Consider the following 13,971-nt stretch of genomic DNA (forward strand, 5'->3'; position numbering starts at 1 on the left):
CTGCTGATGTGGCCGCACGCCCGATGCTCTCCCCATTCTCCTAGCTCAGTCGGGAAGGGAGGGGCTGGGGCTATGCCCCCTCCCTCAACACGGCTTCGCTTTGGGGCGGGGGGTTGACACCCGGGATTACATACCCAGTACCAAACCGAGGGCAATTTTGGAGGCCCCCTGGAAGGCTTTAGGATCCAGAGTCTGCACCCTTATTTAGATAACCAAATTACGAGGAAGACTTAGGAATTCTTTTTTTTTTTTTTTTTGAGACGGAGTCTTGCACTTTCGCCCATCCTGGAGTGCAGTGGTGCAGTCTGGGCTCACTGCAAGCTCCGCCTTCTGGGTTCACACCGTTCTCCTGCCTCAGCCTCCCGAGAAGCTGGGACTACAGGTGCCGCCACCACGCCCGGCTAATTTTTTGTATTTTTAGTAGAGAGGGAGTTTCACCGTGTTAGCCAGGATGGTCTCAATCTCCTGACCTTGTGATCTGCCCGCTTCTGCCTCCCAAAGTGCTGGGATTACAGGCTTGAGAGACCACGCCTGGCCAGATTTAAGAATTCTTTGCTGCAGCCGCCTTACCTCCCAGAACCACCACCAGCCCAGCGTCTTGCAGCCACACCCCTGGCGGGCCCCAGGTAGGGGCCCCACCTTGACCCCTCCCGTTTCCCTACTGGTCTGGCCAACAGAGGAGCTACGAATGGAACGACTTGGCCAAGCTTGGCAGTCTCCAGTTGCCCTGTGCATGGAAGCCTGGGAAGACTTTGTTGGAAGGGGAGGCGGGGAGAGGGTGCTGGAGGCTTCTGCACCCCTTCCAACCGCCCTCTTGCCCTGGAGTCCAGAACCATAGCTCAGCCAACTGGCTTGGAGATGTGGCGGGTTGGCACTTCTCTGTGGGTCTCTGTTGCACTCTTCTGCCAGGGGACTGTCACCTTGGAAATGAAGTTTATGACGTCATCGCTGTGGCTGGCCAATAGAAAAAGCTCCCGTGGGGCGGTGTTCCTCCCCCTCAGACTCAGCTTCTTAACGCACCAGCGAGCGGCGGTCGCAGAGGGGATGGGGGAAATCTCGAGGCCGGTGTAGCATGAGGGGCAGCTCCTCCTCTCCGCTTATATATAAAGGGCTGGCAGGGGGCTCGGGGCGCCATTTCGCGCTGCAGTGGAGCATCCTCTAGAGAGAGCTGGAGAATTCTGCCTACGGATACAGAGCCTTGGAGTAGTCCCGGGCGCCACTGCAATCCCCTTCCATCTGCTTGGAAATGGCCTTCCTGCCGGCCTGTGACAGCTCCCAGTGGACAGTACAGACCCCATAGAAGCCCTTTAAGCTCCCGTGTTTTGGGCCCACCCAGTCCTCGGAGTCTGTCCACCCTGTCTACTCTGCCCACAAGAGGATTTCAGAAATGGAGGCCGGGGCTTCTGAAACCAGTTTTCGTGTGCATCCGCCTCCGTCCGAGATCTAAACGGAACCTCCTCCACTCTGTAGGGTCCCCAACAAGAAGAGGGGATCCCTGCAGACCAACAGCAGGCTATATTGACGACGGTGTCTGAGATCAGGGACCGTCTTTTGGTTTGCAGAATCAGTCCCTCCTTAGTCGCCCTCCTCAGCTGAGGCCGCCGCCATTTTCTTGCTGTCCGCCATCTGCAGAGCCAACCTTCCCGGAGCTCTCCAGGAGGTCCCGGAAGAGACTGCTTTCGTTCCGGCAGGGCAGGGGGTTTGTGGCTTGGAGGCCCAAGAGCAACGGCCTCCCCCTGCTTACCGGGTTATGCTGGAGCTGCGGTGAGGGAAGTCGAGGCCACCCAGACGTTCCACGGCTGAGAGCAGCGCCGGTTCCCTGCGGTCAAGATGCTGCAAAACACGGCTCCCCACAACCAACTCCCTGGGGAAGAGGGTTGCTGGGGCTGGGCCCAGAAGCAGTAGCACCAGGGAAAAGGTTTCGGAAACTCTCCCTCTTGTGTGAATGATTTGAGAGCCACACAATAGCTTTGGTACCTGCTTTGCAACTGACCCCTGCCAACCCACTACCCCAGGATTTGCCCAATCCCAAAAAGCCAGAAGGAGTTACCAACCAGCTGCAATACCTACACAAGGTAGTGATGGAGGCTCTGTGGAAACATCAGTTCACACAGTTCCGGAAGCCTGTGGATGCTGTCAAACTGGGTCTACCAATTCCCACCTTGGGTTGGGAGAGGACCACCTGGCCAAAATTCTTAGCTTTTTCCTTTCCCTCATGCAGCCCATGGATAGCCAGCCCCAGAGGATTATCACAAAATTATAAAACAGCCTATGGACGTGGGTACTATTAAAAGGAGACTTGAAAACAGTTATTATTGGGCTGCCTCAGAGTGTATGGAAGATTTAAATACCACGTTCACCAACTGTTACATTTACAACAAGCCCACTGATAATATTGTCGTAATGGCACAAACGCTGGAAAAGATCTTCCTACAGAAAGTTGCATCAATGCCACAAGAAGAACAAGAACTGGTGGTGACCATCCCTAATAACAGCCACAAGAAGGGGGCCAAGTTGGCAGCACTCCAGGACAGTGTTACTCGTGCTCATCAGGTGTCTGCCATCTCTTCTGTGTCACACACAGCCCTGTATACTCCCCCACCTGAGATACCTACCACGGTCCTCAACATTCCCCACTCATCAGTCATTTCCTCTCCACTTTTCAAGTCCCTGCACTCTGCTGAAACCCCTCTCCTTGCTGTTACTGCAGCTCCTCCAGCTCAACCCCTTGCCAAGAAAAAAGGTATAAAGCGGAAAGCAGTTACTACCACCCCTACACCTACAGCCATCCTGGCTCCTGGTTCCCCAGCTAGCCATCCTGGGAGTCTTGAGCATAAGGTAGCACGGGTTCCCGCATGCCCCCATCAAGCCTGCACGCAAAGACTTGCCTGACATATCAGCAACAAGACCAGAGCTCTAAGAAAGGAAAGCTTTCAGAACAATTAAAACATTGCAATGGCATATTGAAGGAGTTACTCTCTAAGAAGCATGCAGCCTATGCTTGGCCTTTGTATAAACCAGTGGATGCTTCTGCACTTGGCCTGCATAACTACCACGACATCATGAGGCACCCCATGGACCTCAGCAATGTCAAGGTACCCGCTGCATGGGGCAGATGGGATGCTCAGGCAGTGATGGGAACCTAGGTGCAAAACAGTAAGTCTCATGTAGGCACACAGCAGTCTTTGGTTCTTGGTATTTTACTTTTATAAAATAGTAGTGGGACAGAAGGTCTGGTGTTTGAGAATTCATATTTCCTGGAGTTTGAAACAATAGGGTGGGGTTTCTTTGTCTTGAGAACAATACTATCTATCTACAATTAAGTACTAATGATGTGGCAGTGTTGGGTTAAGGAAGTTATGGGGTGGAAAAACAGTCATAGACCTCCCCTCCCCCCTTGTTGCTTAGAAATTACTTCGTTTTCTAGACATAAATATTTCTTTAACCCACCCCAATTCCTTTGACCTCAAACTTGAACCCCAGGGCACAGATCCTTAAGGTCATCCCCACTGTGCTCTCAAGAGAGGGCTCCTCTTTGTGGTGTCTGAGGTTAGCAGGGAAAGGTGAGTCTTCCTGCCTGTGCAGCTTCTGATGCTGCCTCCTTGTGTGGCAGAAAATGGAGAACCCTGATTACCGAGATGCACAGGAGTTTGCTGCTGATGTACTGCTTATGTTTTCCAACTGCTATAAGTACAGTCCCCCAGATCACCCCCAGATTTTGTGGTAGTGGCACGAAAGCTACAGGATGTATTTGTTTCCGTTATGCCAAGATGCCAGATGAACCACTGGAACCAGGGCCTTTACCAGTCTCTACTGCCATGCCCCTTGGCTTGGCCAAATCATCTTCAGAGTCCTCCAGTGAGGAAAGTAGCAGTGAGAGCTCCTCTGAGGAAGAGGAGGAGGAAGATGAGGAGGACGAGGAGGAAGAAGAAGAGAGCTAAAGCTCAGACTTAAAGGAAGAAAGGGCTCATGGCTTAGCAGAACTACAGGAACAGCTTTGGGCAGTACATGAACAACTGGTTGGTCTGTGTCAGGATCCAATATCCAAGCCCAAGAGCAAAAGAGAGAAAAAAGAGAAAAGTAAGAAACAAAAGGCAGGGAAGCATTGAGACGGAGCTGGGGCTCATGAAGATGACAAGGGCCCTTGGGCATCCCGCCCACCTTAGCCCAAGAAGTCCAAGAAAGCAAGTGGTAGTGGGGGTGGCAGTGCTGCTTTAGGCCCTCCTGGCTTTGGACCTTCTGGAGGAAGTGGCACCAAGCTCCCCAAAAAGGCCACAAAGTCAACCCCACCTGCCCTGCCTAAGGGTTATGATTCAGAGGAGGAGGAAGAGAGCAGTCCCATGACTTACAATGAGAAGTGGCAGCTGAGCCTGGACATCAGCGAATTACCTGGGGAGAAGCTGGGCTGAGTTGTGCATATAATCCAAGCCAGGGAGCCCTCTTTACGTGGTTGAAACTCAGAAGAGATTGAGATTGGTTCTGAAACACTCAAGCCATCCACACTTAGAAAGCTTGAGCTCTATGTCCTTTCCTGCATACGTAAGAAACCCCGGAGGCCCTATACCATTAAGAAGTCTGTGGGACAGACAAAGGAGGAACTCACTTTGGAGAAAAAGCAGGAATTAGAAAAGTGGTTACAAGATGTCAGCAGACAACTCAATTCCCCTAAAAAGTCCCCCAAAGAAAGTGAGTGAGAAAACAGAGTCATCCTCTGCACAGCAAGTAGCAGTGTCATGCCTTAGCTCAAGCTCAGATTCCAGCTCCTCCTCCTCATCGTCCCCTTCTTCAGACACCAGTGATTCAGACTCAGGCTAAGGGGTCAGGTCAGATAGGGCAGGAAGGCTCCGCAGGACGGGACCCCTAGACCACCCTGTCCCACACGCCCCTGTCCTCCTTTGCTATGACACTTCTTCATCTCACCCCCTTACCCCCCACTAGGAGAGCTGGCTCTGCAGTCAGGGAGAGATGCAGGGACATTTACTGAAGGAGGGACGTGGACAAAATAATATTGAATCCCCAGCCCCACTGGGGAGTGATCTCTTGGAACATAGAGCCCCCATTCAAAATGACTGGGGCGGGGCAAATACATTTTTAAATATTATTGAGACATGAATTATGAAGGGCAGGCAGTCATCTCTATTCATTCAAATATGTGTGGACATATTCTTTTGTTCATTTTTTTCAAATTTTAATTTTTTTCAACTTTTAGGTTCATGAATACATCTGCAGATTTGTTATACAGGTTCATGGGTACATGTGCAGGTTTGTTATACGGGTATGTCATGGGGGTTTGGTGTACAGACTACATCATCACTCAGGTAATAAACATAGCACCTGATAGGTAGTCTTTTGATCCTCTCCCTTCTCCTAGCCTTCACCCTCAAGTAGGCCCTGGTGTCTGTTCCCTTCCTTGTGTTCTTGTGTACTAAATGATTAGCTACCACTTATAAGTGAGAGCATGTGGTGTTTGGCTTTCTGTTCCTGTATTAGTTCAGTCAGGATAGTGGCCTCCAGGTCTATCCATGTTACTGCAAAGGACGTTATCTTCTTCTTTTTTTATGGCTGCGTAGTATTACATGGTGTATATATACCACATTTCCTTTATCCAGTCTACCATTGATGGGCATTTAGGTTGATTCCATGTCTTTGCTATTGTGAATAATGCTGCAGTGAACAAATGTGTAATGTGTCTTTATGGTAGAAAAATTTATATTTCTTTGGGTACATAGCCAATAATGGGATTGCTGGGTTGAATGCTGCTTCTGTTTTAAGTTCTTTGATAAATTACCACACAGCTTTACACAATGTCTGGACTAATTCACATCCCCACTAGCAGTGTATAAGCAATCCCTTTCCTCTGGAACGTTGCCAGCATCTGTTATATTTAGAATTTTTAATAGTAGGCATTCTGACTGGGGTGAGTTGGTATCTCACTGAGGTTTTTATTTGAGTTTATCTAATGGTTAGTGATATTGAGCATTTTTTAATATGCTTGTTGGCCACATATATGTCTTCTTTTGAAAAGCATCTATTCATGTTATTTGCCCACTTTTGAATGGGGTTCTTTATTTTTTGTCTGTTAATTTAAGTTTCTTATAGATTCAAGATATTAGATATTTGTTGGATGAATAGTTTGCAAATATTTCCTCCAATTATGTAGGTTGTCTGTTTATTCTATTAGTTTCTTTGCTGTGCAACTCTTTAGTTTATTCAGGTCTCATTTGTCAATTTTTGTTTTTGTTGCAATTGCTTCTGACATCTTCATCATGAAATCTTTGCCCATGCCAATGTCCAGAATAGTCCTATGTCCAAATATTTTGGAAAAATATTTTCCCAGGGTTTTTATAGTTTTAGGTTTTACATTTAAATGTTTAATCCATCTTCAATTGGTTTTTGTATATTGTGTAAGGAAAAGGTCCAGCTTTAATCTTCTACATATGGCTAGTCAGTTTTCCCAGCACTATTTATTGAATAGCGAGTCCTTTTTCCATTTTTTGTTTTTGTTGACTTTGTTGAAGATCAGATTGTTGTAGTTGTGAGACTTTATTTCTGGGCTCTCCGTTCTGTTCCATTGGTATATGTGTCTCTTTGTGCCAATACCATGCTGTATTGTTTACTGTAGCATTATAGTTTGAAGTCAGGTAACTTGATGCCTCCAGAATCTTTTTAAAACATTTTTGAATCTTTTACAAAAATATTTTAGTATGGAAATGCTTACTACCTCATCTTTTGATTTGGGGTAACAGAATGGAATTTCTTTTTCAGAGTAGGAAAGCAAAGAGGTGAATGTTTTGTATAATGAGATCTACAAAACATTGTTGAAATAAAGAGGACATAAACTAATAGAAACACAAACAGGATTCATGGATTGGAAGACTTCATAGTATTAAGATGACCATACTATTTGAAGTCTTCTTCAGATTCAATGTAATTCGTATTACAATTCCAATGGTATTTTTTTTTTTTTGCAAAAATTGAAAAACACTTCCCAAATTAATATTAAATCTCATTAAACTTGAAGCATTAAAATAGCCTTCCTTGAAACAGAAGTGGGAGGACTCATCCTTCCTGATTTGAAAGTGAACTGTAAAGCAACAGTAATCAAGAGTGTAGTACTGACAAAATGACAGGAAGACCAAATGAGTAGAATATAGAGCCCAGAAAAAAAAAAGAAAAACAAAATCTTCTCCTGAATGACTATATAATTTTCCAAAAAGAGCCATCACCATTCCATGGGGAAACGACAGTATTTTCAACAAAGCATACTGGGAGAACTTCATAGCTGCATGAAAATAATTCGGTTGAACCATTGCCTACATCATTAATAACAATTAACTGAACCTGAATCAAAGACCTAAATATAACAGCTGAAACTATAAAATTACTTGCAGAAATATAGGGGAAAATCTTTATTGCACTGGCTTTAGCAATGATTTATTGGATATGACACCAAAATTATAGGTAACAACAGAAAAAATAGGTAAGTTGTGCTTCATCAAAATTAAAAGATTTTGTGCATCAAAGAACACTTTTAATAGAGTGAAAAGACAACCCTTGGATTTGGAAAATATTAGAAAATCATGTGTCTGATATGGGATAAATATCCAGAGTATATAAGTAACTGCACCAACTCAACAATGGCAATGCAAAAAGTAAACAAACAAAATTCTTTTTTTTTTTTTAAATTTTACTTTAAGTTTTGAAATATATATGCAGAATGTGCAGGTTTGTTACATAGATATATGTGTGCCATGGTGGTTTCCTGCCCTATTAATCTATCATCTAGGTTTTAAGCCCCACATATGTTAAGCATTTGTCCTAATGTTCTCCCTCCCCTTGCTGCCCAATCCTGACAGGCCCTAGTGTTTGATATTCCACTCCCTGTGTCCATGTGTTCTCATTGTTCATCTCCCACTTATAAGTGAGGACATTTGGTGATTTTTTTTCCCTGTTCCTTTGTTAGTTTGCTGAAAATGAAGGCTGCCAACTCCTTCCATGTCTCTGCAAAGAACATGAACTAATTCTTTTATATGGCAGCATACTATTCCGTGGTGTATATTTGCCACATTTTCTTTATCCAGTCTATCATTTTTGGGCATTTGGGTTTGTTCCAAGTCCTTGCTATTGTAAATAGTGCTGCAGTAAAGATACGTGTGCATGTGTCTTTATAGTAGAATAATATATAATCCTTTGGGTGCATACCCAACGATGGGTTTGCTGGGTCAAATGGTATTTCTAATTCTAGATCCTTGAGGAATTGCCACACTGTCTTCCACAATGGTTGAACTAATTTACACTTCCACCAACAGTGTAAAAGTGTTCTTATTTCTCCACAACCTCACCAGCATCTGTTGTTTCTTGACTTTTTAATGATTGCCTTTCTAATTGGTGTGAGATAGTATCTCATTGTGGTTTTGAATTGCATTTCTTTAATGACTAGTGATGATGAGCTTTTTTTTTTTTTTCATATGCTTGTTGGCCACATAAATGTCTACTTTTGAGAAGTGTCTGTTCATATCTTTCACCCACATTTTGTTGGAGTTGTTCGTTTTTTTCTTGCAAATTTGTTTAAGTTCGTCATAAATTGTGGATATTAGACCTCCATCAGAAGGATAGATTGCAAAAATATTCTTCCATTCCATAGGTTGCCTGTTCACTATGATAATAGTTTCTATTGCTTTGCAGAAACTCTGTAGTTTAATTAGATCACATTTTTCAATTTTGGCTTTTGTTGCCATTGCTTTTGGTGTTTTAGTCATGAAGTCTTTGCCCATGCCTGTGTCCTGAATGGTATTGCCTAGGTTTTCTTCTAGGGTTTTTATGGTTTTAGGTTCTATGTTTAAGTCTTTAATTTATCTGGAGTTAATTTTTGTGTAAGGTATAAGGAAGGGGTCCAGTTTCTGTTTTCTGCATATGGCTACCCAGTTTTCAATAGGAAATCCTTTCCCCATTGCTTGTTTTTGTCAGGTTTATCAAAGATCAGATGGTTGCAGATGTATCATGTTATTTCTGAGGCCTCTGTTCTGTTACATTACATCTGTTTTTGTATCTGTACCATGCTGTTTTGGTTACCGTATGCTTGTAGTACAGTTTGAAGTCAGGTAGCATGATGCCTCCAGTCTTGTTCTTTTTGCCTAGGATTGTCTTGGCTAAATGGGCTCTTTTTTGGTTCCATATGAAATTTAAACTATGTTTTTATAATTATCCGAAGAAAGTCAACCGTAGCCTGTTGAGAATAGCATTGAATCTATAAATTACTGTGGGCAATATGGCCAGTGTCACAATATTGACTCTTCCTATCCATGAGAATGGATTTTTTTTCCTCCCATTTGTTTGTGTCCTCTCTTATTTCCTTGAGCCGTGGTTTGTAGTTCTCCTTGAAGAGTTCCTTCATGTCCCTTGCAAGTTGTAGTCCACGTATTTCATTTTCTTTGTAGCAACTGTGAATGGGAGTTCACTCATGATTTGGCTCTCTGCTTGTCTATTATTGGTGTGTAGAAATGCTTGTGATTTTTGCACATTGATTTTGTATCCTGAGACTTTGCTGAGGTTGCTTATCAGCCTAAGAATTTTTTGAGTGGAGATGATGGGGTTTTCTAAATATACAATTATGTCATCTTCAAACAGAGACAATTTGACTTCCTGTCTTCCTATTTGAATATCTTTTATTTCTTTCTGTTTCCTGATTGCCCTTGCCAGAACTTTCAATACTATATTGAATAGGAATGATGAGAGAGGGCATCCTTGTCTTGGGCCGATTTTCAAAGGGAATGATTCTAGCTTTTGCCTTTTCAGTATGATATTGGCTGTGGATTTGTCATCGATAGCTCTCATTATTTTGAGATAAGTTCCATGAATATCTACTTTATTGAGAGGTTTTAGAATGAAGGGGTGTTTAATTTTATCTATGGCCTTTTTTGCATATATTGAGATAATCATGTGGTTTTTGTCATTGGTTCTGTTTATGTGATGGATTATGTTTATTGATTTGCATATGGTGAACCAGCCTTACATCCCAGGGATGAAGCTGACTTTATTGTGGTGCATAAGCTTTTTGATGTGCTGCTGGATTTGGCTTGGCAGTATTTTATTAAGAATTTTTGCATCGATGTTCATTTGGGATATTGGCCTGAAATTTGCTTTTTTGTGTGTGTCTCTGACAGGTTTTGGTATCAGGATGATGCTGGCCTCACAATAGGAGTTAGGGAAGTGTCTCTCTTTTTCAAGTGTTTGGAATCGTTTCAGAAAGAATGGTACCAGCTCCTCTTTATACCTCTGGTAGAATTCTGCTGTGAATCCATCTGGTACTGGGCTTTTTTTTTTGGTGGGTAGGCTATTAATTACTGCCTCAATTTCAGAACTTGTTATTGGTCTATTCAGGGATTTGACTTCTTCCTGTTTTAGTCTTAGGAGGGTGTATGTGTCCAGAAATTTATCCATTGTTTTTAGGTTTTCTCATTTATTTGAATATAGGCGTTTATAGTATTTCTCTGATGTTAGTTTGTATTTCTGTGTGATCAGTGGTGTTATCCACTTTATCATTTTCTTTACTGAGTTTATTTGATTCTTCTCTCTTTTGTTCTTTATTACTCTGGCTCCAGTCTATCTATTTTGTTAATCTTTTCAAAAACAAGCTCCTGGATTCATTGATTTTTTTGAATTTTTTTTTTCTTGTCTCTCTCCTTCAGTTCTGCTCTGATTTTAGTTATTTCTTGTCTTCTGCTAGCTTTTCAATTTGTTTGCTCTTGCTTCTCTAGTTCTTTTAATTGTGATGTTAGAGTGTCAATTTTAGATCTTTCCTGCTTTTCCTTGTGGGCATTTATCACTATAAATTTCCCTCTTAACACTGCCTTAGCTGTGTCCCAGAGTCTGGTATGTTGTCTCTTTGTTCTCATTGGTTTCAAAGAACTTCCTTATTTCTGCCTTCATTTCTCTGTTAACCCAGTAGTCATTCAGGAGCAGGTTGTTCAGTTTCCATGTCGTCGTGTGCTTTTGAGTGAGCTTCTTAATCCTGAGTTTTAATGTGATTGCACTGTTGTCTGAGAGGCTGTTGATGATTTCTATCCTTTTGCATTAGCCAAGGGTTATTTTACTTCCAATTATGTGGTCGATTTTAGAATAAGTGCTATGTAGTGGTGAGAAGAATGTATATTCTTTTGATTTGGGGTGGAGAGTTTTGTAGCTGCATATTAGGTCTTCTTGGTCCCAGAGATGTGTTCGAGTCCTGAATATCCTTGCTAATATTCTGTCTTGTTGATCTGTCTAATATTGACATTCAGTCGATAAAGTTTTCTATTATTGTGTGGGAGTTTAATTCTCTTCATTTGTCTCTATAATTTGTTTTATGAATCTGGGGGGTGTTCCTGTATTAGGTGCATATATATATATATATATATGTATATATAGGATAGTTAACTCTACTTGTTGCGCTGATCCATTTGCCATTGTGTAATGACCTTCTTCGTCTTTTTTGATCCTTGCTGGTTTAAAGTCTGTTTTATCAGAGACGGGATGGCAACCCTTGCATTTTTTCTTTTTTTTTTTTTTTTGCTTTCCATTTGCTTGGTAAGTGTTCCTCCATCCCTATATTTTTAGCCTATGTGTGTCTTTGTATGTGAGTTGGGTCTCCTGAATACAGCACACCAATGGGTCTTGCCTTGTTATCTAATCTGCCAGTCTGTGTCTTTTAATTGGGGGCATTTTGCTCATTTACATTTAAGGTTAATATTGTTATGTGTGAATTTGATCCTGTCATCATGATGCTAGCTGGTTATTTTGCCATTAGTTGATGCAGTTTCTTCATAGTGTCATTGATCTTTTTATTTTGGTTTGTTTTTGCAATGACTGGTACCGGTTTTTCCTTTCCATACTTAGTGCTTCCTCCAGAAGCTCCTTTAAGGCAGGCCTGGTGGTGACAAAATCCCTCAGCATTTGATTGTCTGGAAAGGATTTTATTTCTCCTTTGCTTATGAAGCTTTGTTTCCCTGGATATATAATTCTGGGTTGAAAATTCTTTTAAGAATGTTGAATATTGGCCCTCACTGTCTTCTGGTTTGTAGGGTTTCTGCAGAGAGATCTGCCCTTAGTCTGATAGGCTTCTCTTTGTGGGTAACCTGACCTTTCTCTCTGGCTGCCCTAAACATATTTTCCCTCATTTCAACCTTGGAAAATCTGATGATTATGTGTCTTGGGGTTGGTCTTCTCCAGGAGTATCTTAGTGGTGTTCTCCGTATTTCCTGAATTTGAATGCTGGCCTGTCTTTCTAGTTTGGGGAAGTTCTCCTAGATAATATCCTGAAGTGTGTTTTCCAACTTGGTTCCATTCTCCCCATCACTTTCAGGTACACCAATCAATAGTAGGTTTGGTCTTTTCACACAGTCTCATATTTCTTGGAGGCTTTGCTCACTGCTTTTCATTCTTGTTTAATCACCTCTTGTCTTCATGCCTTTTTATAGTAAGTTGATCTTCAACCTCTGATACCCTTTCTTTCTTTGATCGATTCAGCCATTGATACTTGTGTACGCTTCACGAAGTTCTTGTGCTGTGTTTTTCAGCTGCATCAGGTCATTTATGTTGCTCTCTAAACTGATTATTCTAGTTAGCAGTTCCTATAAACTTTTATCAAGGTTCTTAGCTTTCTTGCTTTGGATTTGAACATAAACCTTTAAGTCAGAGGAGTTTGTCATTACTCATCTTCTGAAGCCTACTTCTGTCAATTTCTCAAACTCATTCTCAATCTAGTTTTGTGCCCTTGCTGGAGAGAAGTTGCGATCATTTGGAGGATAAGAGGCAATCTGGTTTTTGGAATTTTCAGTGTATTTGCACTGGTTTTTCCTCATCTTCTTAGATTTATCTACCTGTGATCTTTGAGGCTGATGACCTTTGGATGCAGTTTTAGAAAGAAAGACTGTTACTGTTACTGTGTCTATGTATAAAGGGAAGACGTAAGAAATTCAATTTTGACCTGTACCTTGAAAAATTGCTTTGCTGAGGTGCTGTTAATTTGTAACTTTACCCCAGCCACTTTGTGCTCACAGAAACATGTGTTGTATGAAATCAAGATTTAAGGGATCTAGGGCTGTGCGGGACGTGCCTTATTAACAAAATATTTACAAGCAGTATGCTTGGTAAAAGTCGTCGCCATTCTCTAGTCTCAATAAACCAGGGGCACAATGCACTGCGAAAAGCCTCAGGGACCTCTGCCTTGGAAAGCCGGCTGTTGTCCAAGGTTTCTCCCCATGTGATAGTCTGAAATATGGCCTCGTGGGATGAGAAAGATCTGACCATCCCCCAGCCCGACACCCGTAAGTGGTCTGTGCTGAGGTGGGTTAGTAAAAGAGGAAAGCCTCTTGCAGCTGAGATACAGGAAGGCGACTGTCTTCCACCTGCCCCTGGGAGCTGAATGTCTCAGTATAAAACCTGATTGTACATTTGTTCAATTCTGAGATAGGAGAAAAACCGCCCTATGGCGGGAGGCGAGACGTGTTGGCAGCCAGAGAGACATGTGGGCAGAGAGAAGCATAAATCTGGCCTTCGTGCACATCCAGGCATAGTGCCTCCCCTTGAACTTAATTATGACATAGATTCTTTTGCTCACATGTTTTCTTGCTGACCTTCTCCCTATTATCACCCTGCTTCTCCACCGCATTCCTCTTGCTGAGATAGTGAAAATAATAATCAATAAAAATTGAGAGAACTCAGAGACCGGTGCCAGTGCAGGTCCTTGGTATGCTGAGTGCCGGTCTCCCGGGCCCACTGTTGTTTCTCTATACTTTGCCTCTGTGTCTTATTTCTTTTCTCAGTCTCTCATCCCACCTGACGAGATATACCCACAGGTGTGGAGGGGCAGGCCACCCCTTCATGTGGGCCAATGCTTAGTTCCCAATTATAAATGAGAATATTCTATATTGGGTTTGCCTTTCCTGAGTCAATTTACTTAGACTTACGGCCTCCAGCTCCATCCATCCAGGT

At 42.7% G+C, this 13,971-nt stretch overlaps 1 pseudogene; it reads left to right on the forward strand.

Annotated features, from left to right (window-relative positions):
* The first annotated feature begins 1,830 nt into the window (after positions 1-1,830).
* On the forward strand, positions 1,831-5,424 carry LOC103230960 (bromodomain-containing protein 2-like; annotated as a pseudogene).
* Positions 5,425-13,971: the final 8,547 nt, after the last annotated feature.

Source organism: Chlorocebus sabaeus, chromosome 25 (assembly GCF_047675955.1).
Source record: "Chlorocebus sabaeus isolate Y175 chromosome 25, mChlSab1.0.hap1, whole genome shotgun sequence".
In the NCBI taxonomy this organism is placed as follows: Eukaryota; Metazoa; Chordata; class Mammalia; order Primates; family Cercopithecidae; genus Chlorocebus; species Chlorocebus sabaeus.